The sequence below is a fragment of the Ceratotherium simum genome, chromosome 23, assembly GCF_057802395.1.
Source record: "Ceratotherium simum simum isolate JZ-2026a chromosome 23, ASM5780239v1, whole genome shotgun sequence".
Classification (NCBI taxonomy): domain Eukaryota; kingdom Metazoa; phylum Chordata; class Mammalia; order Perissodactyla; family Rhinocerotidae; genus Ceratotherium; species Ceratotherium simum.
Window position 1 is genome coordinate 48,210,170 of NC_141922.1, and position 26,133 is coordinate 48,236,302.

The following is a 26,133-nucleotide window of genomic DNA, read 5'->3' on the forward strand; positions in this document are numbered from 1 at the left end:
TAACTGCTTCTAATTTATTTTAACGCAATCCTCATTGATTGTGGTTGTTGGTTTTTGATGTATGCAGCAATGAAATCTATTTTTCTTAAGTTGTCTAGTATAATCTGGAAATTAATCTGCTAGCTGTTCTATCTTCTCTTTAAAAATCATGGACAACATTTTCAGGATTTGTAGAGCTATTGTCCAATACCTTAGTGTCTGTATATGGTGTAGCTAATTAAGTGACATTATTCTGTTCAGAAACAGTGGATATAGTTTTTTCAACCAATCTAGTCATATTACATACTTAATGGAGACAGTGATTGTGTGGTAACAGAAAACATCTGGTTTGTGATGATTATGGTGAGACTTTTTCTTCTTAAAGTCAGGGAAGGAGCATTCAAGGAAAGGTACTGTGGTGACCCATAGGTTTTCATATTAGAAAAAAGTCATGAACTTTGGCATTTTTCAGAATTAAATCATTTTGTGATTTTTTTTCTGGTTTCAAAAATGTTCTAATGTCATTTCCAGATTCAGTACTCACCTTAGTACTGGGGCTTAGTTAATGTGTACAGCATTACAGTTATACAAGAGAAATAAGTTCTAAGGATCTGTACAGTGTCGTGCCTCGAGTTAACAATCTGGTGCTGTTCACTGAAAAATTTGTTAAAAAGGTAGATGTTAAGTATTCTTATCACAAAGAAGAGGTAAAGGGACACAAGAGCACTTTCGGAGGTGAGAAACATGCTAATACCTTGATTGTAGCCTGGTATCATGTGTAAGCCTATGTCCAAACTTACCAAATTGTATACATAAAATGCAGTTTTTTGTATATCAATTATACCTCAATAAAGCTGTAAATGAAAGACTAGTAGCCACTGATTAGTTTTCAAAATAGAGTCAATATAATTTTTAAGAGGATATGACATTTAATTAATTAGCAAAGTTAGTCTGTATATTTTAAGGGAAAGTTGTTTCAAATACATTGACTAAGTAGAAATACTAGTGATCTTTTTAATATAAATAAACTTTAGTAACATGGTCCAAAATAAAAAAGTAAAACAGTGCCTACTAAATATTTTTTTGCTTATTTGTACAATGTTCTTTGATTATAAATAAACAGGACCCAAGAAGTTTTGGGGTTTTGTTTATTTATTTTGTTTATGGCCTGCAAAATTTTATTCCTTTTAACTATTAGCATACTGTTTGGTCACTAAGCATCAGAAGAAGTGTAGCATCACTGCCAACAATGAAAGAAATTGTGTAGTACAAATGACAAGGAAGCCCCGACAGCAGCAGTGGTTCAGCCAGTAAAAGGACTCGGCAACAGTGGGCTGCTGGTGGCAATGAAGGCTGACCTATAGCTGACAGACGCTGAGGTAAACAATCTACAAAAGAATCACATTTCTTCTTTTCAATTTTAATATACATGACTATATTGACAATTATACATGACTATTCACACTTGACTTATTTTTTATTATTACTGCTCATATATCATTTTAAAATTCAGTTTTTTCTAAAATAAAATAAATTTGTTCAGTGATCAGATTTCCTTCCCTCCAGTTTCACTTTTGTATAATGGACTTATGTTTTAATAACTTTAACAATTCTGACATTTAAATAGTTACATTTGAGATTTATCCTTTGATAAAAAATAAAAAGTTCCTCTACAATTAATGCTAATTTAGTTTCTCCTCTGCAGTATTTTACCTCCTACTGATGTTTCATGTCCCCTTGATTAGCACACAGTCATGGCACTGTGTGCTCCTTCTGGGTTAAGAGGGAGTCTCCTCTTTTAATTCCAACATGGAAACATTTGTGAATTCAATAAATTCCATTTGGAATTGTAGGATTATTCTTTTAGGATTATACTAATATCAGAGCATCTGTATTCTGCCTGGATCTCTGAATCATTAAAGGTGACATATGCCTATAAAATAAGCAGTTAGATTTAAATGAAAAATTCTGACAATCATGATTTTTAAAAAAATAACAACCTTTCTTTTTTAAAAAGTGACAAGATGTAAATAAAACCTAAGAACATATGTAAAATATTAGAAAAACACCCATGCCCGTAGTTGAGAAAGCATAGTGGTAAAGCATATTGTCAACACCTGACTCTGCCGCTTACAAGAAGGTACAATGTAGCCCTCCTGGGCCTCAGATCTCCTTACCTGTAAAATGGGAATAATAAAGCACTTCATATAATCTTAAAAGTTATACGTAAAAAACTAGTAATACTCTTATAATGGGGATATATATATTTTTTTCTTTTTATAGCAAAACTCTTAGGAAAAGAAAATAAGCTTTATAAGAAATGTATGGGTTGAAAACAACGGTAAGGAGAAAATAGTGGATTTTGGTTGCTATGATAAAACAGGCCTTGTTTTTTCTTCAGAATCCTCTCACTCTGGGAATGTCAGTTACTAGAAAATGACAAATGGCCTCCATGGATTATCTTCCATGGAGATAGGAATGATCTTATCTCAGACCATAGTTGGATTCCTGGGGAATTTCTTTCTTTACCATTAGATCTTCCTTTTTTTGCCACATGCACATTAAGATCCACAGATTTGATCTTCAAGCATCTGAACGTAGCCAACTCCTTGGCTGTCCTCTCTAAAGGAGTCCCACAGAAAATGGCCACATTGAGGTGGAAACATTTCCTTAGAGATGTTGGATGCAAACTTCTTTTCCATTTCCCAGAGTGGGCAGAGGTGGGTGTGTTGGCACCAGCTGCCTGTTGAGTATCTTCGAGGTCATCATGATCAGCCCCAGGAACTCCAGATGGACAGAGCTGAAACTATGAGCTCCCAAATACAGCGGGCCTTCCATCGTCCTCTGCTGGATCCTAAATGTGCTGGATCCACACCACTTTTCCTTTGTGACTGGCAAGTGGAACAGCAAAAACATCATGAAAGAAAAGGATTTGGGGTACTGTTCTGTGGTAGTTACTAATATATCATCATCAGCACTATATACGACATTGTTGTCATCTTATGATGTTCTGTGTTTGGGATTTGTGATCTGGGCCAGGGGCTCCATGGTTTTCATCCTGTGCAGGCACAAGCAGTGGGTCCAGCACGTTCATAGGAACCATCTCTCCCTCAATCCTCCCTTGAGTCCAGAGTCATGCAAAGCATCCTTGTCCTAGTGAGCAACTTTGTATCATTTTACACCCTTTCTTATATCTTTTTATTGTATTTGACTGTTTTTCATAATTTCAGTTGGTGGCTGGTGAATACCTCTGCCCTAATCCTTGCTGGTTTTCCTGCAGTCAGCCCCTTTGTTCTCATGAGCTGTAACTCCAGAATATCCAGGCTCAGCTCTGCGTGGTATGGAAGGAGTACACGGATCCCTAAACAGGTCAGATAGCTCTATGTTTTTTTTTGCCTCGTTTTTTACAAGGTGCAGTCATTTATGAATAATCTTTCTCTCAGAGTTTGTGTGTGTGGGGGGGGAATATTTATTCACATAATTTTGCTTAATACATTTCTTTCTACACAAGACTGAATTTAAAACTATAACATTTTCAATTACAGTAATACATTAATAAATTATAAATTAAAAGAATCTTCATATTTGCTTTAAAAATCATTTATCAAATGCTAACCTGCAGATTATTTGGAAAATTAAAGATGCAAATTGCTATAAATCTGGCATCCCAAATTAAATTCTGATTTTTTGTGTGTGTGTGAGGAAGATCAGCCCAGAGCTAACATCTATTGCCAATCCTCCTCTTTTTTGTTGAGGAAGATTGGCCCTGGGCTAACATCCGTGCCCATCTTCCTCCCCCCATATGGGACACCACCACAGCATGGGTAGACAAGCAGTGCGTCAGTGTGAGCCCAGGATCCGAACCTGCGAACCCCGGGCCACCAAAGCGGAGCGCGTGCACTTAACTGCTGCGCCACCGGGCCGGCCTCTAAATTCTGATTTTTAAAAGTATGTGAAATATCCCTCAAATTGTTCCAAGTTCCACTCAAGAAAATACTTTACTCTTGTCATAAGTTTTTAAGTTTACAACCTGCTAAACGTTTTACCCAAATGTGGAAAAACTGCCTGGAGATGCAAAGCACAACAAAATAATTACATGAAAAGAACAAACAAAAATACCCATTAAAACAAAGTTATTGTAGCTGGCAGCACTTAAAATTGGTAATTTGTATTTTTTTTTAAAAGTTGCATAGCTGCAGATAATTCATTGCTGATTAGCTGTTGAGTACTTTTATTTAAGAGGAAACAATCTACTTAATAAGTGTGCAATTCAGTAGACAATTCTAGATTTAATTAATTAAAATGTAATTATGTAACTTGAATTACTCTTTTGACTACATTCTGATAATGTTAAACCTTTAATTTAAAAATATTAATGTATTTTAACTTCCTATATTGAAGTCTATTTTCTACACTTGGGGGAAAAAATAGAACTTGAGGTTATGGTTTACATTCAGAGAAGGTTTTACTACTTAATTACATATCTTGGTTTCACATATAAGACTTTATAAGAAGTAAATTATGTGGTCTTCAATTTAAGAATAGATGAATGCTTGACCTTCAGAGTATTATGCTAAGCGAAATAAGTCGGTTGGAGAAAACCAAAGACCATATGATTTCACTCATATGTGGAAGATAAAACAACAAACAAACATATAGATACAGAGAATAGATTGGTGGTTACCAGAGGGGAATGGGTTGGGGGAGGGCAAAAGGGGTAAAGGGGCACACGTGTGTGGTGACAGATGGAAACTAGACTTTTGGTGGTAAACATGATATAGTCTATACAGAAGTTGAAATATAATGATGTAAGCCTGAAATTTACACAATGTTATAAACAAATATGACCTCAATAAAAAAAAAATAGATGAATTTAGGAACATCATGTTGGGGAAAATCAAGAGACCCCAAACTAAAACCCAAAACAAATCAAAACACAACTAGTTGCACAGCTTTGGAGGACTTAACAAAAATAAATCAACTTTTAAATCAGTTAATTTTGGCGTCTGAATACAAAATGTTTATCAGTATTACCTATGTAGATGACTCTTAAGGGGATGTGCAGCATTTTCAAAATTCCTGTGTATCATTTATATGCACATTTGGTACTCTGAGTTCTGTGGTAATTTTCCTCTCTTCGGCAGGATATTTTTTCCTGTATGATTGTCCATCTCCACATCACGTCACAGAACCCAGACTTCTGGCTGAGTGTGCCTGCATTTTTGTTTTTGTGTTCTCAGAGACAGATCCTCATATTCTCTCGGTTTTTCAAGCATCTTGAAAAGACAAGAAAAGCTATAAGACAGGAAGCTGATGCTTCATCTGAAGGATGCTCAGGGCAAGATCTGTTTACTTCAAACCATTCATCTATGCGGCCTTTATGATATATGCATAGATAAGGCAGCTGTGCTCGAAAATCTCCCTGCTGCACTTCTTCAAGGTGTATTGCACATTGCCCAGCATCTTTACTCAGTTAATCCTCATTATAGGTTATGCTTGGCTTTGGTAAACACATCCAAGATGCAGATCCATTTTATCTGAAGATACAGATTTTGAGCATACAGGGCACTTAAATCTTCCAAGCATGTGTGGCCAGGTGAGCTGCTAAAGAGCCAATCACCAGGCAAGGCCTGCCAGCCAGTGTCTGCCACCACCACTGCCGACCTCCAAGCTGCTTCGGACCAAGTCCTGGAAGCCATACTGCAACATGTTGGTTCTTAACGGTTTCAAACATAACACCTAATAAAGAAGTTCTTCTCTGAAACAGGCAGCTTTGTATGTCTATTTAAAATTGAACAAAGGGATGGAACAGATTTCTCTCTGCATTTGCTGTGTGAAGTAAAATGTTACTCATATCTTACCAAGTTATCATTGTTGGCAATATTTTTATGCAATGCTTGGGAGACAGTTATACTGTAATAATTATTCATTATTTCTATGAATTCAAATTTGACTTAATGTCTTGTACTTTATCTGTCAACTATTATCTGTGGGAACCATGGTTCTTTCCTGTTCAGAGTTAGCACCAATGCCCTTTAAAATATCAGTGGAAAAAGATGCCATTTGATGATCCAGCAGCTAAATTATTTCTCTGAATATGATAGTTATTTACAGAGGGAATAAAAATTAGAGTGGGTGAGCTGTATATCTCATGGAGTGAAAGAAAACAGTATTTAAATCCTTATTTCTTATTTTATCTAATATTTTATTATCTTTTTGGTAATGCCTTACAATGCGTGCAGTATATTAATATTGTATATATATGATTATATACTTATATGTATATAATATCTGTATATGTTAAACAGTATTGGGCATGGGCTACTAATATAATAATTATGTTAATTATATATAAATATTCATAAATATAATTTAAAAATCATCTCTGGCTGGGAAGCATTGGCACAGAGTTTGTAAACTGGGAGCATCCTGACAGACTTAATCAACCCTTCATCCTTTACTCAAATTATAACTTTGGGCAGATCACTAAACTCCTTTAAGCCCCATTTCTGCACTAGTGAATGGAGATTATAATAGTACAACCTCATAGAATGGACTTTTATAAAAATTAAATCAGATAATGCCTATCATGTACTAAGCTCAGGTTATATAGCATGTAAAAATGTCTAAAAGTATCTCATAATAAAAAGTATTATAATGTGGGACTAAATAACAGCTCTTACTTTGTGATATAAATATAAAATTCCTAGTTGTTTTGGCAAATGTCCTGAAGACAAAGAGCATGGTGCCTAAGATTTCATATCAAAGGGACAAAGTTCTCTTGCTGGTTGAGGAGGGGAATGGAACTTTTCTTGAGATATCAGGGCCTGTGTTCCCTTTATGTCAGTGCTTTGAGATACAAGGGACCTAGACCTGACAGGGTCCTCAGTGTTAGACTGTGGACAGAATTTTAACTCTGGGTTGGGATAAGATGCTGGGAGGCTAAAACTCTGCAAAGCAAAAAAATCATGGAGAAGGAGTAATAGAAACTGGATTCGGGGGGTTGGAAGATGGCAGTGTAGGAGGATCCCGAGCTTGCCTCTTCCCATAGATACAACAAAGTACAACAACATGTGGAATAATTTCCTCTGAAAGAGAGCTAGAAACTGGATAAATAGAACCTCCATAGCAAGAGGCAGAGATACAGTCCCGCTGAGGAAAAAACCACACCCTAGAAGTGGCATTTCATGGTCAGTGTGATCTCAAAGGTACAAAGCTTTTCCTGGAGGAGTGAGGGATTTGAGCTCCACACCAGGCACCCCAGCACTTAGATCTAGCACAAGAGAGATAAGACTCCAAAACACCTAACTGAAAACCAATGGGGAATACACCCAGGACAACTGTAATACTTCAGGAAAGGAAAACTTGCTCTTAAAGGGCCCACACAAAGACTCACTCGACCTGGAAACCAACTGTTTTTACACCAGATAGAAAACTGCATAGTCCATTGGTAAAAGAGACTCACTAAGCTGGGAGCACCTCCCAGAGAGGCAGGAAGTGGTTAGACCCCTAACCCCCAAGGACTGACACTGGTGGCAGCTGTTTTTGTGATCTAGTTCAGCCATGCTGACACAGATGCTGGCAGGTGCCATTTTAGAATCGTTCCTCTAGCCTGTTAGTGCAGGGGCCTGCATAGCCCACTAGAGCACCTGAGGGAATTGGGCACAGCCAGGCAGCACAGGCAGCCCATGCTAGGGATCTGTGTTGCCCACCAGCAAGCCCACAGCAGACTTGTGCCACCAGTCTCACAACCAGGGATCTGCTCCACCCACTAATATGCCTGAAATGGTTACATGTTGCTGGGCCAGGGGTAGTGGGGGGCTGCCCCACCCACTAGCGCACACTCAAAGCAGTTTTGCACTGATTGGCCAGCCCTCACCAGAGGCCTGCCCCACCCAAAAGCAAGCTAGCAACCGCTGTGCCACCAGGCTGCACACCCAACCACACTAGGGGCCTGCCCCACCCACCAGTGAACCAGTAACTGTCTTGGACTGCCCAGCCAGCTGCACCAAGGGATTGCCTCACTCACCAGCGCACCCAAGGTAGTTGTGCATTGCCAGGACACATAGCCAGCCCTTGCTGGAGGACTACCCCACCCACCAGTGACCTATCATTAGTTGTGGGCTGTGCAACCAGCCACACTGGGGGCCTGCCTTGTCTGCCAGTAACCTTGCAGCTATCATGCACTGCTGCACCCCACAGCCAGCCACACTGGGGGACTGACCCACTCACCAGCAAACCTGCAACAGTTGTGTGCCACTAGGCCTCACAGCCAGTCATGCCAGGGGCCTGCCTCACCCGATAGTGTACTTGCAGCAGCCACACGTGGCCAGGCCTCACTTATTCAATTGCATGCAGCAACAGCAGCCCCGGCACAACAAAAGAGAACATGCAGTCCACACAGGGGACACCTCTGGAGCATTTGGCATGGATGAAAAGAGAGTAGCATGCTGCTGGGTCCCATAAAACATCTACATAAAGCCACATTTCCAAAATCAGGAGATGTAGCTGATCTACCTAATACACAGCAAAAAAGCACAGAGAAGTAGGCAAAATGAGGAGATAAAGGAATGTGTTCCAAATAAGAGAACAGGGCAAATCCTCAGAAAAAGAACTAAACAAAACAGAGATAAACAATCTACCTAATAAAGAGTACAAACTAATAGTCATGAGGATGCTAACTGATCTTGGGAGAAGAATAAACAGCCAGAACTGAAGAATACAATAATAGAAATAAAAAATACACCAGAGGGAATCAACAGTAGAGTAGTTGACACAGAAGAATGAATCCACAATCTGGACAACACAGCAGAGGTAATCACCCAAGCTAAACAGAAAATAGAAAAAACAATTAAAAAGAATGAGGACAGTCTAAGGGACCTCTGGGACAACATCAAGCATACTAACATTTCCATTATAGGTGTCCCAGAAGGAGAAGAGGGAGACAAAGGGGCAGAATACTTCTTTGAATGAAAGCTGAAAACTTTTATGACCTGGGGAAGGAAACAGACACTCAGGTACAGGAAGGACAGAGAGTACCAAACAAGATGAACCCAAAGATGCCCACACCAAGATACATTATAATTAAAATGTTAAGAATTAAAGATAAAGAGAGAATCTTAAAAGATGCAAGAGAAAAGCAGCAAACTACATACAAAGAAAACCCCATAAGGCTGTCAGCTGATTTTTCAGCAGAAACTTTACAGGCTAGAATGGATGGGCACAATATATTCAAAGTGCTGAAAGGAAAAAAACCTAAAACCAAGAATATCTGGTAAGGTTATCATTCAGAATGGAAGGAGAGATAGAGCTTTCCAGACAAGCTAAACTAAAGGAGTTTATCACCACTAAACCAGCCTGACAAGTAATATTAAAAACACTTCAAGTGGAAAAGGCCACAAATAGAAATAAGAAAATTATCAAAGAAAAAAAATCACTGGTAAATGCAAATATATACTAAACAGAGTAAATCAACCACTTATAAAGCTAGTATGAAGGTCAAAAGACAAAAGAATTAAAATTATTTATACTACAATGAAAGGTTAAGGGATACACCAAACTAAAAGAAGTAAAATATGATGTCAAAAACAAAATGGGGGAGGGAGTAAAAAAGTAGGACTTTTCATATGAAGCCAAACTTAAGAGACCATCAACTTAATATAGATTGCTATATACATAGATTGTTATATATCAACCTCATGGTAACCACAAACCAAGAATCTATAACAAGTACACAAAAAATAAAGAGAAACAAACACAACACTAAAGAAAGTCATCAAATCACAAGGGAAGAGACCAAGAGAAGAAGATAGGAACAGAGAAGAACTACAAAACCATGCAGGAAAAAAGTAACAAAAGGGTAATAAGTATATGCCTATTAATAATTACTTTAAATGTAAATGGCCTAAATGCTCCAATCAAAAGACATAAGGTGCCTGAATTGACAAAAAACAAGACCCATATGTATGCTGCCTACAGGAGACACACTTCGGATCTAAGGACACTCACAAACTGAAAGTGAAGGGATGGAAAAAGATATTTCATGCAAATGGAAAGGAAAAGAAAGCTGGGGTAGCAATACTTATATCAGACAAAATAGACTTTAATACAAAAACTGTAGCAAGAGACAAAGAAGAGCTTTACATAACAATAAAGGGAATAATCCAACAAGAGGATATAACACTTGAAAATATCTATGCATCCAACATAGGAGCACCTAAATACATAAAACAAATAAAGAAATAAAAGGAGAAATTGACAGTAACACAAGAAGAGTAGGAGACTTTAACACCCCACTTACATCAATGGATAGATCATCCAGGCAGAAGATCAATCAGGAAACATTGGCCTTAAATGACACATTAGACTAGATGGACTTTATAGATATATATAGAACATTCCATCCTAAACCTGCAGAATACACATTCTTTTTGAAGGCACATGGAACATTCTCCAGGATAGATTACATATTAGGCCACAAACAAGTCTCAATAAATATAAGAAGGTTGAAATAACATCAAGCCTCTTTTCTGACTACAACAGTATGAAACTAGAAATAAATTACAAGAAGAAACTGGAAAAGTCACAAATATGCTACTAAACAACTCTTGGGTTAACAAGGAAATCAAAGAAGAAATTAAAAATACCTGGAGAGAGAAGAGAAGTCAAGATGGCGGCGTAGGCAGACTCTGAACTCACCTCCTCCCGTGAACACAGCCAATTTACAACTACTCGTGGAAAATTACCCCTGAGACAGAACTGAAAACTGGATAAGAGGAACTCCTGCAACAACGGATAACCCTAACTGAGGTGGAAGAGGCAGAAACTCCCTTCTGGAGAGGAAAAACGCTGCCTTCACAAGCCGCAGTGCCTCACGGCCGCCGGGAGCAGCCCACAGGTACGCAGCCCTCCCTGGAGGAGCGGGCCCAATCCGGGGAGCGCACAATCGAGACAACTGGCATAATATCTGAATTTGCCTGCTACTAAAACATTGAGGAGTACCCCCAGAAAACCCGGTTCACAAAGAAATTAAAACCGGTTCTTAAAGGGCCCACGCGCAAACTCACCTGTTTCAGAAAGCAACCTAAAATCACCAGAAAGAAAGGTGCACAGTGCTTTGGTGAAAAGAGACTCACCTGATGGGACCTGAGTGCATCTCGGTGAGAGGTGAGACCTCTCCAGGGACTGGGACGTTGGCGGCAGCCATTGTTGTGGCCTGGTGTGGGCGTGCTGACACAGGCGCCATTGGAGTTCTCCCTGAGGCCTGCTAGCCCAGGGTCTGCCCCAACTGCTAGAGCACCAATTTAATCCAGCTCAGCCAGGGCAGGCAGCCCACCCTAGAGACTGGCCCCACCCAACAACAAGCCCTCAGGCAACTTGTGGGCCTGCATAGATTGGTGACTGGATTCTCTGCAGCCTGGCAACTGAGCCAACTTCAGTGGGGCAAGGCGTGCACAAGGAGCAGGTGGAGAGTGTGGGGCAGTGGTGGAGTGTGTGGGGCTCCCGCCGTGGAGAGACCGGGTCTGCTTAGGGAGGTCGGGGCACGCACATGGGGCAGGACTGTGTTGACTGTGTGTGTGGACCTGTGGGCGGCAGGGCTTGTCAGCTGCAGAAGACTTGTGCTTCTCAAAGACCCACATAGGGGGTTTGCCTCACCTTCCAAAGCTTGAAACAATTGGGTGCTCCCGTGCCTGAGACCAGCCCCACCCAGCTGCAATCCTCAGAGAACTGACAAGAGACCTAAAGGCTGGAGGCTTATAGCAATTGTAAGGCCCTGAGCCTAACAACCTGCCACGCTGGGGGCCTACTCACTTAAAAGAAATACTGCAACACAAATGTGGTATTAGAACTTGCAGCCAACTGTGCTGGGGCTCCCCACACTTGAGAAAGAGACTGAAGGGCCCACAACCACTACAAGCAGCTGAGCATTACAACAGCTGGCCAGGAGCATAACTCGGCCTCCCCGGGCACCTACAGGGAGAGCAAACAGGCCACAACAGAAGGACACATGTAGCCCACATAGGGGTCACCCCTGGAACACTGAGAACTGAGGGAAGCACACTACAGGCCTCCTAAGGCATCACTTACATAAGGTCACCTATCCAAGAGCAGGAGACGTAGCTGACCGACCTAAGAGGTAGACACAAGCACAGGGAAAGAGGCAAAATGAGGAGGCACAGGAATACATTCCAAGTTAGGGAACAGGACAAAAGCCCAGAAAAGGAACTAAGTGAAACAGAAATGAGCAACCTACCTGACAGAGAGTTCAAACAAAGAGTGTTAAGGATGCTCACTGATGTGGGGAGAAGAATAGATGAACTCAGTGAGAATGTCAACAAAGAAATGGAAGATATAAAAAAGAACCAATCAGAAATGAAGAATACAATACAGGAAATGAATAATTAACTAGAGGGACTCAAAAGCAGAGTAGAGGATACAGAAGAATGGATCTGTGAGCTGGACGAAAGACTAGAAGAAATTAGCCAAGCTGAACAGGTAAAAGAGAAGAGAATTAAAAAGACTGAGGACAGTCTAAGAGACCTCTAGGACAACATCAAGCGCACTAACATCCGTATTATAGGTGTCGCAGAAGGAGAAGAGCAAGACAAAGGGGCAGAGAATCGATTTCAAGAAATAATAGATGAAAATTTCCCTAACCAGGGGCTGGCCCCGTGGCTTAGTGGTTAAATGTGCACGCTCCGCTACTGGCGGCCCAGGTTCGGATCCTGGGCGGGCACCGACACACCGCTTTTCCAGCCATGCTGAGGCCACATCCCACATACAGCAACTAGAAGGATGTGCAACTACAACATACAACTATCTACTGGGGCTTTGGGGAAAGGGAGGAGGAGGATTGGCAATGGATGTGGGCTCAGAGCCGGTCTTCCTCAACAAAAAAGAAAAAAGGAGGAGGATTAGCATGGATGTTAGCTCAGGGCTGATCTTCCTCACAAAAAAAAAAAAAAAAGAAAGAAAACTTCCCTAACCTAAGGAAGGAAACAGACATCCAGGTACAGGAAGCACAGAGAGCCCCAAACAAGATAAACCCAAAGAGGCCCACACCAAGACACATCATAATCAAAATGTCCAGAATTAAAGAGAGAATCCTAAAAGCCGCAAGAGAACGTCAAGTTACATACAAAGGAAACCTCATAAGACTATCAGCTGACTTCTCAGCAGAAACCTTACAGGCTAGAAGAGAGTGGCACGATATATTTAAAGTGCTAAAAGGAAAAAACTTACAGCCAAGAATACTCTACCCAGCAAGGTTATCATTCAAAATGGAAGGAGAGATCAAAAATTACCCAGACAAGCAAAAATTAAAGGAGGTTGTCACCAAGAAACCAGTGCTACAAGAAATGTTCAAGGGACTGATTTAAGGGGAAAAGAGAAGACCACAAATAGGAAAAATTATCTATTTCCATGATAAGAACGTAATGGATACAAATGCACAAAAAAGAGGTTAGATATGATATCAAAAACATAAAAGGAGGGAGGAGGGGAGTTAAAGAGTAGAGCTTTCAGACAGTGGTCAAACTAAAGAGACCACCAATTCTGTATAGAAGGAGAAAGGAACAGACAAGGACTACTAAACACTGAGGGAAAAAAAAAGTTAAAAAATGGCAGTAAGTACATACTTATCAATAGCTACTTTAAATGTCAATGGAATAACTGCTCCAATTAAAAGGCATAGGGTGGCTGATTGGATAAAAAAAACCAAGACCCATATATAACACTGCATACAAGAGACACACTTCAGACCTAAAGACACTCACCAACTGAAAGTGAAGGGATTGAAAAAGATACTCCACGCAAATGGCAATGAAAAGAAAGCTGGGGTAGCAGTACTCATATCAGACAAAATAGACTTTAAAACAAAAACTGTAAAAAGAGACAAAGAAGGGCATTACATAATGATCAAGGGAACAATCCAACAAGAGGATATAACACTTGTAAATATCTACGCACCCAATGTAGGTGCACCTAAATATATAAAGCAATTATTAACAGACATAAAAACAGAAATAGACAGTAACACAATAAAAGTAAGGGACTTGAACACTCCACTTACACCAACAGATAGATCATCCAAACAGAAGATCAATAAGGAAACATTGGCCTTAAATGACACACTAGAACAGATGGACCTAGTAGATATATACAGAGCATTCCATCCAAAAACCGAAGAATACACGTTCTTTTCAAATGCACATGGAACATGCTCCAGGATTGATCACATATTAGGCCACAAAACAAGTCTCCATAAATTTAAGAAGATTGAAATAATACCAAGCATCTTTTCTGACCACAACGGTATGAAACTAGAAATCAACTATAGGAAGAAAATCAGAAAAGCCACAAATACGTGAAGTTTAAACAAAATGCTACTGAACAACGGCTGGGTCAATGAAGAAATCAAAGAAGAAATCAAAAAATACCTGGAGACACATGAAAATGAAAATACGACATGCCAGAATTTATGGTATACAGCAAAAAGCGGTTCTAAGAGTGAAGTTTATAGCAATACAGGCCTATCTAAACAAACAAGAAAAATCTCAAATAAACAATCTAACAATGCACCTAAAGGAACTGGAAAAAGAAGAACAAACAAAGCCCAAAATCAGTAGAAGAAGGGAAATAATAAAAATCAGAGCAGAAATAAATAAAATAGAGACCAAAAAAATATATAAAAAATTAATAAAACCAAGAGCGGGTTCTTTGAAAAGATCAACAAAATTGACAAACCTTTAGCTAGACTCACCAAGAAAAAAAGAGAGAAGGCTCAAATAAGTAAAATCAGAAATGAAAGAGGAGAAATTACAACAGACACCTCAGAAATATAAAAGATTATAAGAGACTACTATGAAAAGCTATATGCCAACCAATTCAACAATCTGGAAGAAATGGATAAATTCTTAGAATCATACAACCTTCCAAAACTGGATCAAGAAGAAGTAGAGAATTTGAATAGACCAATCACCAGTAAGGAGATCAAAACAGTAATCAAAAACCTCCCCAAAAATAAAAGTCCAGGACCAGATGTCTTCCTTGGTGAATTCTACCAAACATTCAAAGAAGAATTAATACCTATCCTTCTCAAACTCTTCCAAAAAATTGAGGAGAGGGGGAAGCTCCCTAACGTATTCTATGAAGCTGACATTACCCGGATACCAAAACCAGACAAGGACAACACAAAAAAGGAAAATTACAGGCCAATATCACTGATGAACATCGATGCAAAAATCCTCAACAAAAATACTAGCAAATCACATACAACAATATGTTAAAAAGATTATACACCATGATCAAGTGGGATTTATTCCAGGTATGCAGGGATGGTTTAACATTCGCAAATCAATCAACGTGATCCACCACATTAATAAAATGAAGAATAAAAATCACATGGTCATATCAATAGATGCAGAGAAAGCATTTGACAAGATACAGCATCCATTTATGATAAAAACTCTGAATAAAATGGGTATAGAAGGAAAGTACCTCAACATAATAAAGGCCATATATGACAAACTCACAGCTAATATCATCCTCAATGGTGAAAAAACGGAAAGCTATCCCTCTAAGAACAGGAACCAGACAAGGATGCCCACTGTCACCACTCCTATTTAACATAGTACTGGAAGTCCTAACCAGAGCAATCAGGCAAGAGAAAGAAATAAAAGGGATCCAAATTGGAAAGGAAGAAGTAAAACTGTCACTATTTGCAGATGACATGATTTTATATATAGAAAACCCCAAAGAATCCACCAGAAAACTTTTAGAAGTAATAAACGAATATGGTAAAGTTGCAGGATACAAAATCAACATACAAAAATCAGTTGCATTTCTGTACACTAACAACGAAGTAGGAGAAAGAGAAATTAAGAATACAATCCCATTTACAATTGCAACAAAAAGAACAAAATACCTAGGAATAAACTTAACCAAAGAGGTGAAAGAGCTGTACATGGTAAACTATAAAACATTGCCAAAAGAAATTGAAAAAGACACAAAGAAATGGAAAGATATTGGATTGGAAGAATTAACATAGTTAAGATGTCCATACTTCCTAAAGCCATCTATAGATTCAATGCAATCCCTATCAAAGTTCCAACAACATTTTTCACAGAAATAGAACAAAGAATCCTAAAATTTATAGGGAACAACAAAAGACCCCGAATAGCTAAAGGAATCCTGAGAAAAAAGAACAAAACTGGAGGTATCACACTCCCTGATTTCAAAATATACTACAAAGCTATAGTAACCAAAACAGCATGGTACTGGCACAAAAACAGACACACAGATCAATGGAATAGAATTGAAAGCCCAGAAATAAACCCACACATCAATGACAGCTAATCTTTGACAAAGAAGCCAAGAACATACAATGGAGAAAAGAAAGTCTCTTCAACCAATGGTGTTGGGAAAACTGGATAGCCACATGCAAAAAAATGAAAGTAGACCCTTACCTTACACATACACAAAAATTAACTCCAAATGGATTAAAGACTTGAATGTAAGACCTGAAACTATGAAACTTCTAGAAGAAAACATAGGCAGTACGCTCTTTGACATCGGTGTTAGCAACATATTTTCAAGCACCGTGTCTGACCGGGCAGGAGAAACAATAGAAAAAATAAACACATGGGACTACCTCAAACTAAAAAGCTTCTGCACAGCAAAGGAAACCATCAACAAAATGAAAAGACAACCTAACAATTGGGAGAAGATATTTGGAAACCATACATCTGATAAGGGCTTAATCTCCAAAATATATAAAGAACTCATGCACCTCAACAACAAAAAAACTAACAATGCAATTAAAAAATGGGCAAAAGACCTGAACAGACATTTCTCCAAAGAAGATATACAGATGGCCAACAGACACATGAAAAGATGTTCAAAATCACTAACTATCAGGGAAATGCAAATCAAAACTACAATGAGATATCACCTCACGCCTGTCAGAATGGCTATAATTAACAAGACAGGAAACAACATGTGTTGGAGAGAATGTGGAGAGAAGGGAAGTCTCATACACTGCTGGTGGGAGTGCAAACTGGTGCAGCCACTATGGAAAACAGTATGGAGATTCCTCAAAAAATCAAGGATAGAACTACCATATGATCCAGCTATTCCACTGCTGGGTATTTATCCAAAGAACTTGAAAACACCAATGCATAAAGATACATGCACCCCTGTGTTCATTGCAGCGTTATTCACAATAGCCAAGACTTGGAAGCAACCTAAGTGCCCATCAAGGGACGAATGGATAAAGAAGGTGTGGTATATATACACAATGGAATACTACTCAGCCATAAGAAACGATGAAATCCAGCCATTTGTGACAACATGGATGGACATTGATGGTATTATGCAAAGTGAAATAAGTCAGAGGGAGAAGGTCAAATACCGTATGATTTCCTTCATTAAGTAGTAGATAATAACAACAATAAACAAACACATAGAGACAGAGATTGGATTGGTGGTTACCAGAGGGAAAGAGGGGAGGGAGGAGGGCAAAAGGGATAATTTGGCACATGTGTGTGGTGATGGGTTGTAATTAGTATTTGGGTGGTGAACATGATGTAATCTATGCAGAAATAGAAGTATAATGATGTACACCTGAAATTTATACAATGTTATAAACCAATGTTACTGCAATAAACAAAAAATTAAAAAAAAATAAATTAAAATTATAAATTTCCATTTGTAAGGCACAAAATAAATAAATACCTGGAGACAAATGAAAATATGACCTACCAAAATATATGGGATACAGCAAAATCAATACTAAGAGGGAAGTTTATAGCAACACAGGCCTACTTCAAAAAACAAGAAAAATCTCAAATAAACAATCTAAAATTACACCCAAAGAAGTAGAAAAACAAAGAAACAAAGCCCAAAGTCAGTAGAAGCAGGGAAATAATAGAAATCAGATTGAAAATAAATGAAATACAGACTAAAAAGGCAATAGAAAAGATTAATGAAACTAAGAGCTGTTTCTTTAAAAAGATAAAGAAAATTGAAAACTTTTAGCTAAACTCACTAAAAAAAAAAAAGAGAAGGCTCAAATAAAATCAGAAAGAAAAGACAAGAATTTACAAAGTATACCACAGAAATACCAAAGACAATAAGAGAGTACTGTGAAAGCAGAGTGCCAACAAATTGGATAAACTTGAAAAAATGGATAAATTCTTAGAATCATACAACCTATGGAAACTGAATAAAGAAGAAATAGAGAATCTGAATAGACTGATCACTAGTAAGGAGATTGAAACAGTAATCAAAAAACATCTAAAAAACAAGTTCAGGACCAGATGGCTTCCCTGGTGAATTCTACCAAACATTCAAAGAAAATTTAATACCTATTCTTTTCAAACTTACAAAAAATTGAAGAGGAGGGGACACTTCCTAAGTCATTTTACAAGGCCAACATTACCCTGATACCAAAACCAGACAAGGACATCACACTCAAAAAAGAAAATTACAGTTCTTCAATATCATTGAAGAACATAGATGCAAAAATCCTCAACAAAATATTAGCAAATCAAATACAACAATGCATTAAAAGGATCATACACCAAGATCAAGTGGAATTTATTCCAGGTGCAAGAATAGTTCCACATCTGCAAATCAATCAATGTGACACACCACATTAACATAATGAACACTAAAATTCACATGATCATCTAAATAGATGCAAAGAAAGCATTCAACAAGATTCAGCATCCACTTAAAATAAAAACTCTGAATAAAATAGGTATAGATGGAAAGTATCTCAACATAATAAAGGCCATATACAACAAACCCACACTAACATCATACTCAATAGTGAAAAACAGAAAGCTATCCTCTAAAAACAGGAATAAGACAAGGATGCCCACTTTTGTCACTCTTATTTAACATAGTGTTGGAAGTCCTAGCCAGAGCAAATAGGCAAGAAAAAGAAATAAAAGAGATCCAATTGGAAGAGAGTTGGAAGAGAGAAGTAAAATTGTCACTATTCACAGATGACATAGAAAACCCTAAAGAATCCATCAAAAGACTATTAGGAATAATAAATACAGTAATGTTGCAGGGTACAAAATCAACATACAAAAATTAGTTGTGTTTCTATACACTAACAACAAATTGGCAAAAAGAGAAATAAAGAACATAATCCCATTTACAATCACAACAAAAAGAAAAAAATACCTAGGAATAAATTTAAGCAAGGAGGTAAAAGACCTGAAAACTATAAAACATTGTTGAAAGAAATTGAAGACAATACAAAAATGTGGAAAGATAGTCCATGCTCATGGATTGGAAGAATTAACATAGTTAAAATGTCCATATTATCTAAAGCAATCTGCAGATTCAGTGCAATCCCTATCAAAGTTCCAATGACATTTTTCACAGAAATAGAATTAAAAATCCTAAAATTTATATGGAACAACAAAAGACACCAAATAGCCCAAGCAATCCTGAGAAAAAGAACAAACCTGGAGGTATCACACTTCCTGACTTCAAAATATACTACAAAGCTATAGTAATCAAAACAGCATGGTACTTGCAGAAAAACAGACACACAGATCAATGGAACAGAATTGAAAGCCCAGAAATAGAACCAACCATCTATGGACAGCTAATCTTCAACAAAGGAGCTAAGAACATACAATGGAAAAATGAAAGTCTCTCCAATAAATGGTGTTGCGAAAACTGGAGGGCCACATGCAAAAGAAGGAAAGTAGACCATTATTTTTTACCATAAACAAAAGTTAACTCAAAATATATTAAAGACTTGAAAGTAAGACCTGAAACCGTAAAACAGCTAGAAGAAAATATAGGCAATACACTCTTTGACATTGGTCTTAGTATTTTTCTAATACCATGTCTACTCAGGCAAGAGAAACAAAAGAAAAAACAAACAAATGGGACTACATCAGACCAGAAAGCTTCTGCAAGGCAAAGGAAACCATCCACAAAATGAAAAGACAACCCACCAACTGGGAGAAAATATTTTTAAATCATATATCTGACAATGGGTTAATTTCCAAAATATATAAAGAACTCATACAACTCAACAACAACAACAAAAACAACGCAATCAAAAAATGGGCAGAAGATATGAACAGACATTTTTCCAAAGAAGATATACAGATGGCCAACAGGCATATGTAAAGATGTTCAACATCGCTAATTATTAGGGAAATGCAAATTAAAACTACCTCACACCTGTCAGAATGGCCATAATTAACAAGACAAGAAACAACGAAGTGTTGGAGAGAATGTGGAGAAAAAGGAACTCTCATACACTGCTGGTGGGAATGCAAAATGGTGCAGCCACTATGGAAAACAGTATGGAGATTTCTCAAAAAATTAAAAATAAAACTACAATATGATTCAGCTATTCCACTTCTGGGTATTTATCCAAAGAAGACAGAACCACTAATCTGAAAAGGTATATGCACCCCTAAGTTCATTGCAGCATTATTTGTAATAGCCAAGACTTGTAAACAACCTAAGTGCCCATTGATGGGTGAATGGATAAAAAAGATGTGGTATATATACACAATGGAATACTACTCAGCCATAAAAAGAGATGAAATCTTGCCATTTGTGACACCATAGATGGACCTTGAGGGTGTTATACTAAGCGAAATAAGTCAGATGGAGAAAGCCAAATACCATATGCTTTACTCATATGTGGAAGATAAAATAATGACAACTAACAAACATGTAGATACAGAGAACAGATTGGTGGTTACCAGGGGGGAAGAGGTGAGGGGACAGGGAAAGTGGTAACGGGACACATTTGTACAATGAAGATGGCAACTAGACTTTTGGCAGTGAACATTGTGTAGTCTTTACAGAAGCTAAAATATAATGATGTACACCCGAAATTTATATAATGTTATAAACTAACATTATCTCAACTAAAAAAAAATAAAAAAGGAAACTGGTTGAGGATTAAGTAGGAAGTTGGAAAAACTGAATAGATTTCATTTTTTATTATAATCCACAATAAAATATTTTTTATATTGTGATCCAGAAAAAGAAAAAGAAAGCAGAAGGAAGGAAATAATAAAAATGTCTTTTCTGCACCACTAAAACAAAAAGAAAAACTGAATTCATCTGACTTCTGACCTGGTATCTTGGGAACAGAGATTCCTTAGGAAAAAATCTCTTTGTGTCTAGACCAGTGTACTGAGGGAACCAGTACTCAGAGACCAGTGCTTAGAGTTTGGAGTCACAAAAAGGAATGTGCCTGATGAGTGGATACAGGAAGCTTAAACATCTCCTGTGCTGTAGTCCTTCAGCGTGCACAATACTGGGTGGACTGAACATGGTTTTTGCTTTTGATTCCCAAATCTTGCTCAGGGACAGATGCTTCACACCTTCTTTCTGTTTTGTTTGGGAACAGTTTCAGTCTCCATCATCAATCATCCAAGGAGAATTTCAGACTCTCACATGGAGACCTACCTCTCAGAGACCCCATCCAGGTGAGTCTGAGAGCACAGTAGTTCAGGAAAGATCACAGAGAATGGAAGCCAAGAACTTTTACCTGAGGTTACCTGAGAGCCTAACCAGCCTTGCCCAGATACGAGAGATGGCTGTGTTTGCTTGCTTAACTAATTAATTTATATTTAATTTGTTTAATATGTTAATAAGGGAAGTGTCCATTGGACTGAGCAATACAGGGATCACTACTGACAATTAAGTGATGGAAACGAAAGTGTATTTGGATGAAACTGAAGAAGGAAATGGAAGCATAGTGATTCCAGTAAAATTAGAACATATCTGAGGAGTTTTGCAGTTCAGTGAAACAGAGTATTAGAAAAATAGAGCATTAGGTAGGCAGGGGTGTGCAGTGGATTGAGGGTATTTTTTTAAATTTAAGATGGGGTGTATTTGAACATGTTTTGTACTCATCAAAAAATTCCAGACTATGGAGGTAGGCATTACCTTGCAACAGCAGTTCATGAGACATACATTTCACAGTATCTTATCTCATGTTGGGTATTGACGTAAAAAAATAAACTTTACTTAATAAATCTAAAGGAATAGTAAGGAATTTTACTTTGTAATTATTTCATTACTGGTGAGGCTACACATATTTTCCATTGTGTTAGCCTTTTATATCCTTTATTGTAAATGATCTGTGCAAGTTCTTTGCGTGGTTTGTATACTAGGGTCTGGATTTTTATTTATTTATTTTTTTATTGCATACTTTCAAACAAAAATTGGAGTTTTCTCCACCAACTTTGCTGTTTGGCATTTAATTCTTTTATATATGTACAGATGTATTTGTGGAGAACAAGTGAATGTTTATAAATTTTGTGTGGCCACTTCTATCAGTCACTCATTTTGTACCTCTCCCCAGTACTTGTTAAATATAGAAAGTTCTTCATTCTGAGTAGTAGTAATCTCCTTTTATACACATTGTGCTCTTATTCACATCTGTTTTTCCTTATTGCTACCTTTTCGCCTTTTGTGAGTAGATCTGTTTTTAAAAATAGCAGTCATCTCCCCTCTTGTGGAAGATATTATTTGCATTCAACTAATAATTGCCTCTATTTCTTTCATAAGAATATTGGACTCAATTTATATTACCCAAATGCTTGTCAGAATATCTCATTAAAAGGGTAGAATACATGACCACTTGGGGAAAAGGCTGAGAGTGGGACAGAAATTCCTAATCAGAGCTGGACATGAGAGATCCCCTAAAGGAGACAAGTTCTATACAAAAAATATAGATATTGATTTCTTGACTACAAAATATAAATTGTAGCATTTCAACTAACTGGGAAAAACTTGATGTCGTTTTTTTCTTTGCTACAGTCACCTCCACCACATGGAACCAGGAAATGATACACAGATTTCAGAATTTATTCTTCCTGGATTATCAAAGGAACCAGAACTACAGCCTTCCATATTAGGGTTTTTCCTCCCCATGTACCTGATCACTGTGTTTGGAAGCCGCTCATCATCTTGGCCACCATGTCAGCCTCTCACCTCCACATGCCCACACACTTCTTCCTCTCCAGCCTGTCCTTTGTAGACATCTGTTTTACCCCACCACCACCCCAAAGACGCTGCTGAACGTTCAGATGCAGAGCAAAGTCATAACCTGCATCATGTAGATGTACTTTTTTATATTATTTGCAGGACCTGAAAATTTTCTCCTCACTGTGATGGCCTATAACCATGGTCACCTGCCACTCCCTGCACTAAGTGGTCATCATGAACCCCTGGCTCTGTGGACTGTTGCTTCTGGTGTCCTGGATTATAATTGCCCTGGATTCCTTGTTACAACGCTTAATGGTGTTGTAACTGCCCATCTGTACAGACTTGGCAATCCCTCACTTTTTCTGTGAACTTAATCATGTGGTCCAACTTGCCTGTTCTGATAACTGCATCTATGACACAGTTATGTATTTTGTAGCAGTGCTACTGGCTGGTGGTCCCCTCACTGGTATCCTTTACTCCTACTCTACGATAATTTTCTCCATGCTTGGAATCTCATTAGCTCAAGGGAAGTATAAAGTATTTTCCACTTATGCATCTCACCTCACAGTTGTCTCCTTATTTCATTGTATGGGCCTAGCAGTGTACCTTAATTCTGCTGCTACCCACAGCTCACACGTTAAGTCCCAGAGCCTCACTGGTCACACTCATGCTGAACCCCCTCATCTACAGTCTGAGGAATAAAGACATAAAATGGGCTCTGAAAAGTTTTTTACTGATGGCAGCTATAAAAGGGCCAATTATATTGGGGCTTAAGAAGTGATCCTAATTGCAGGGTTCAAAGCCTCAGAACCAAAAATTGTGATTCTCTGGTCAGATTGTGGAAGAGAAACTTCCTTCTTCTTTTAATTTTCTGGTGATTCCATTTCTTTGATTTCAACTTCTCTACATAATTTAAGTACCTGACTGTATTAACCTTTCTACTCTTGATGTCCAGCAGTTTTTCTCCTTGTCATTTTCCTACTCTCCCAAATTTATTCTCAATCTTGGGTTTCAAATATATGGAAATTCCCATTTATCTCATTGGATTACATAAATTTCTTAAGAATAGTTTTTTCTCAAATGACATGTCATACTGAGTAATTTTTCTTTTGTGTTACTAAAGGAATAGTCATGAGTTATACTACTTCTATGAAAGAAACTACACTTGATGACCAAGGCAATTTATATAATTTGATAATAGAGGAAAATCTAAGGCCACAGTTTATCACTTTTGTGTAAATCATTCTTTGTATATCACTATCTTAACTGCTTTTCCTGATAATGTAGACTAGAATGGACTGATGTGTTTTTAGTTGGTTATTGGGTTTTCTTCTCCTCATTAGGAGCCTGTTCTCTTTCAGCTTGGTGTCCACATTAGGAGCCTGTTCTCTTTCAGCTTGGTGTCCACAATGTCTACCTTAGCCACTGGCAAAAACTGATTATCAAATACATGTCTCCAAATGGACTCTACACAGAAACACAAAGGTCAATATATATATTGACTTAACATGGTCTTAGAGTAAGAGATGTTCTTAAATATGATGAAGCCAAAAAATTAAATTATACTTTATATTATTATGCAAAATATTAATTTTTCAAGCTGTACATCTACTCATTTTGATGTATGAAATTTTGGTGTCTATGTGTAATGGGGTTTATTCATTGGGTGAAGAATTGGGTGGCATGTTTTATGCTTTTTCATTGCATTATCTTACTGTTTTGATTGAAAACTTTCGATACCTACAAATATGATTTTTTCCATTACTCTAAATGAAATATTTTCCCCTTTTCTAAATATTTTTAATAACCTCTGAAGGATCAGTGAATGAACAATATCAATATCATCCATTATATTATTTTATTTTTTTCATGAATCTCATCAACATTCATGGTTAAAATATGACTCACATGAGAGCCTGAATTCACATGTCCAGTGATGAAAATAATAAAAAATTTTCACATATTGAGATAAATGAGGAAGCCATTCTGGTTTAAACCTGATTCAGCCTAAACTTGTTTTTCCCAGAGCAGCCTGACTTATAGCCTGTCAAACATGCATTGTACATCTGCTTCAAACATTAAACATTATCCCAAAGCAAAGGATGCACTCTTTGAAGATCGGGATGAATGCCTCCCTTCCTCTGATATCAATCCCAGTTCTCTTTTGAAGATAAGTTTTTCTTCCCAGAAACCCAGGTCAGATTGACCGTCTGTATATGTGCTAAACTGCAGCAAAATATCTTCTTGAGACTTTGAGAAAAAATGTATCCCTGTCATGCTTGATGTATATTCTTTGTCCTGAAATGGTATATAATCATGCTGCAAACCACACTTCTCTGCAACACCTTCTTCCTTTGTGGAGACTTCCTTCCGTGGTTATAGTCCTCAGCCCAACTCAAGTAAAATTCACCTTCTCTCTCCTATCTATAAAATGGTTACTGCAAATAAAAATTTGCATCAACACCAGTCAGGTGATACAGGGTCAACATTTTTTCTGTACAAACATGCATGTCTCTCCAAGTTCCCTGGAATGGAACCTCAATGTAGTCATTTGTTAATTAAGTTATCTGAAATAAATTTGAATAACAAAGTGAGAATGAACATTGTCTTATAATTAGAACAGACGCCAACAATAAGGAGAAGCAGATTATTTCAATTGCCCTCTCTTCTGTTTGCTTTGATTATTGCCATCAGTTAGCTATTGCTGCATAACAAACCATCCTAAAATAAAACAGTTTAACATAATATCTTATTTTTTGGGCTGGCCCCATGGCTTAGTGGTTAAGTGTGCACGCTCTGCTGCTGGAGGCCCGGGGTTCGGATCCCAGGCGCACACTGACGCACCGCTTGTCCGGCCATGCTGAGGCCGCGTCCCACATACAGCAACTAGAAGGATATGCAACTATGACATACAACTATCTACTGGGGCTTTGGGGAAAAATAAATAAATAAAATTATAAAAAAAAAAAAATCTTATTTTTTAAGGGGATCCTATGGTAGGAAGTTACTCTGATCTCTGCTGGTCTCCTCAGGGGTATACAGTCAGCTGTGCATCTCTACATTGTGTTTCTAAGTCTCAACCATGATGTTGTTTGCAGCTGTAGTGCACTTCTGTTGTGAACCAATATCTGGTCAGTTTACTCCATTTATATATGTTGGTTAATC

At 37.8% G+C, this 26,133-nt stretch overlaps 1 long non-coding RNA gene across 1 annotated transcript; it reads left to right on the plus strand.

Annotated features, from left to right (window-relative positions):
* Positions 1-439: 439 nt before the first annotated feature.
* LOC147914029 (uncharacterized) lies at positions 440-6,296 on the plus strand. Its single transcript, XR_015555989.1, has 3 exons — positions 440-1,358; positions 2,689-3,348; positions 5,124-6,296. It is a non-coding gene; the product is annotated as an uncharacterized LOC147914029 (long non-coding RNA).
* The last annotated feature ends 19,837 nt before the right edge of the window (positions 6,297-26,133 follow it).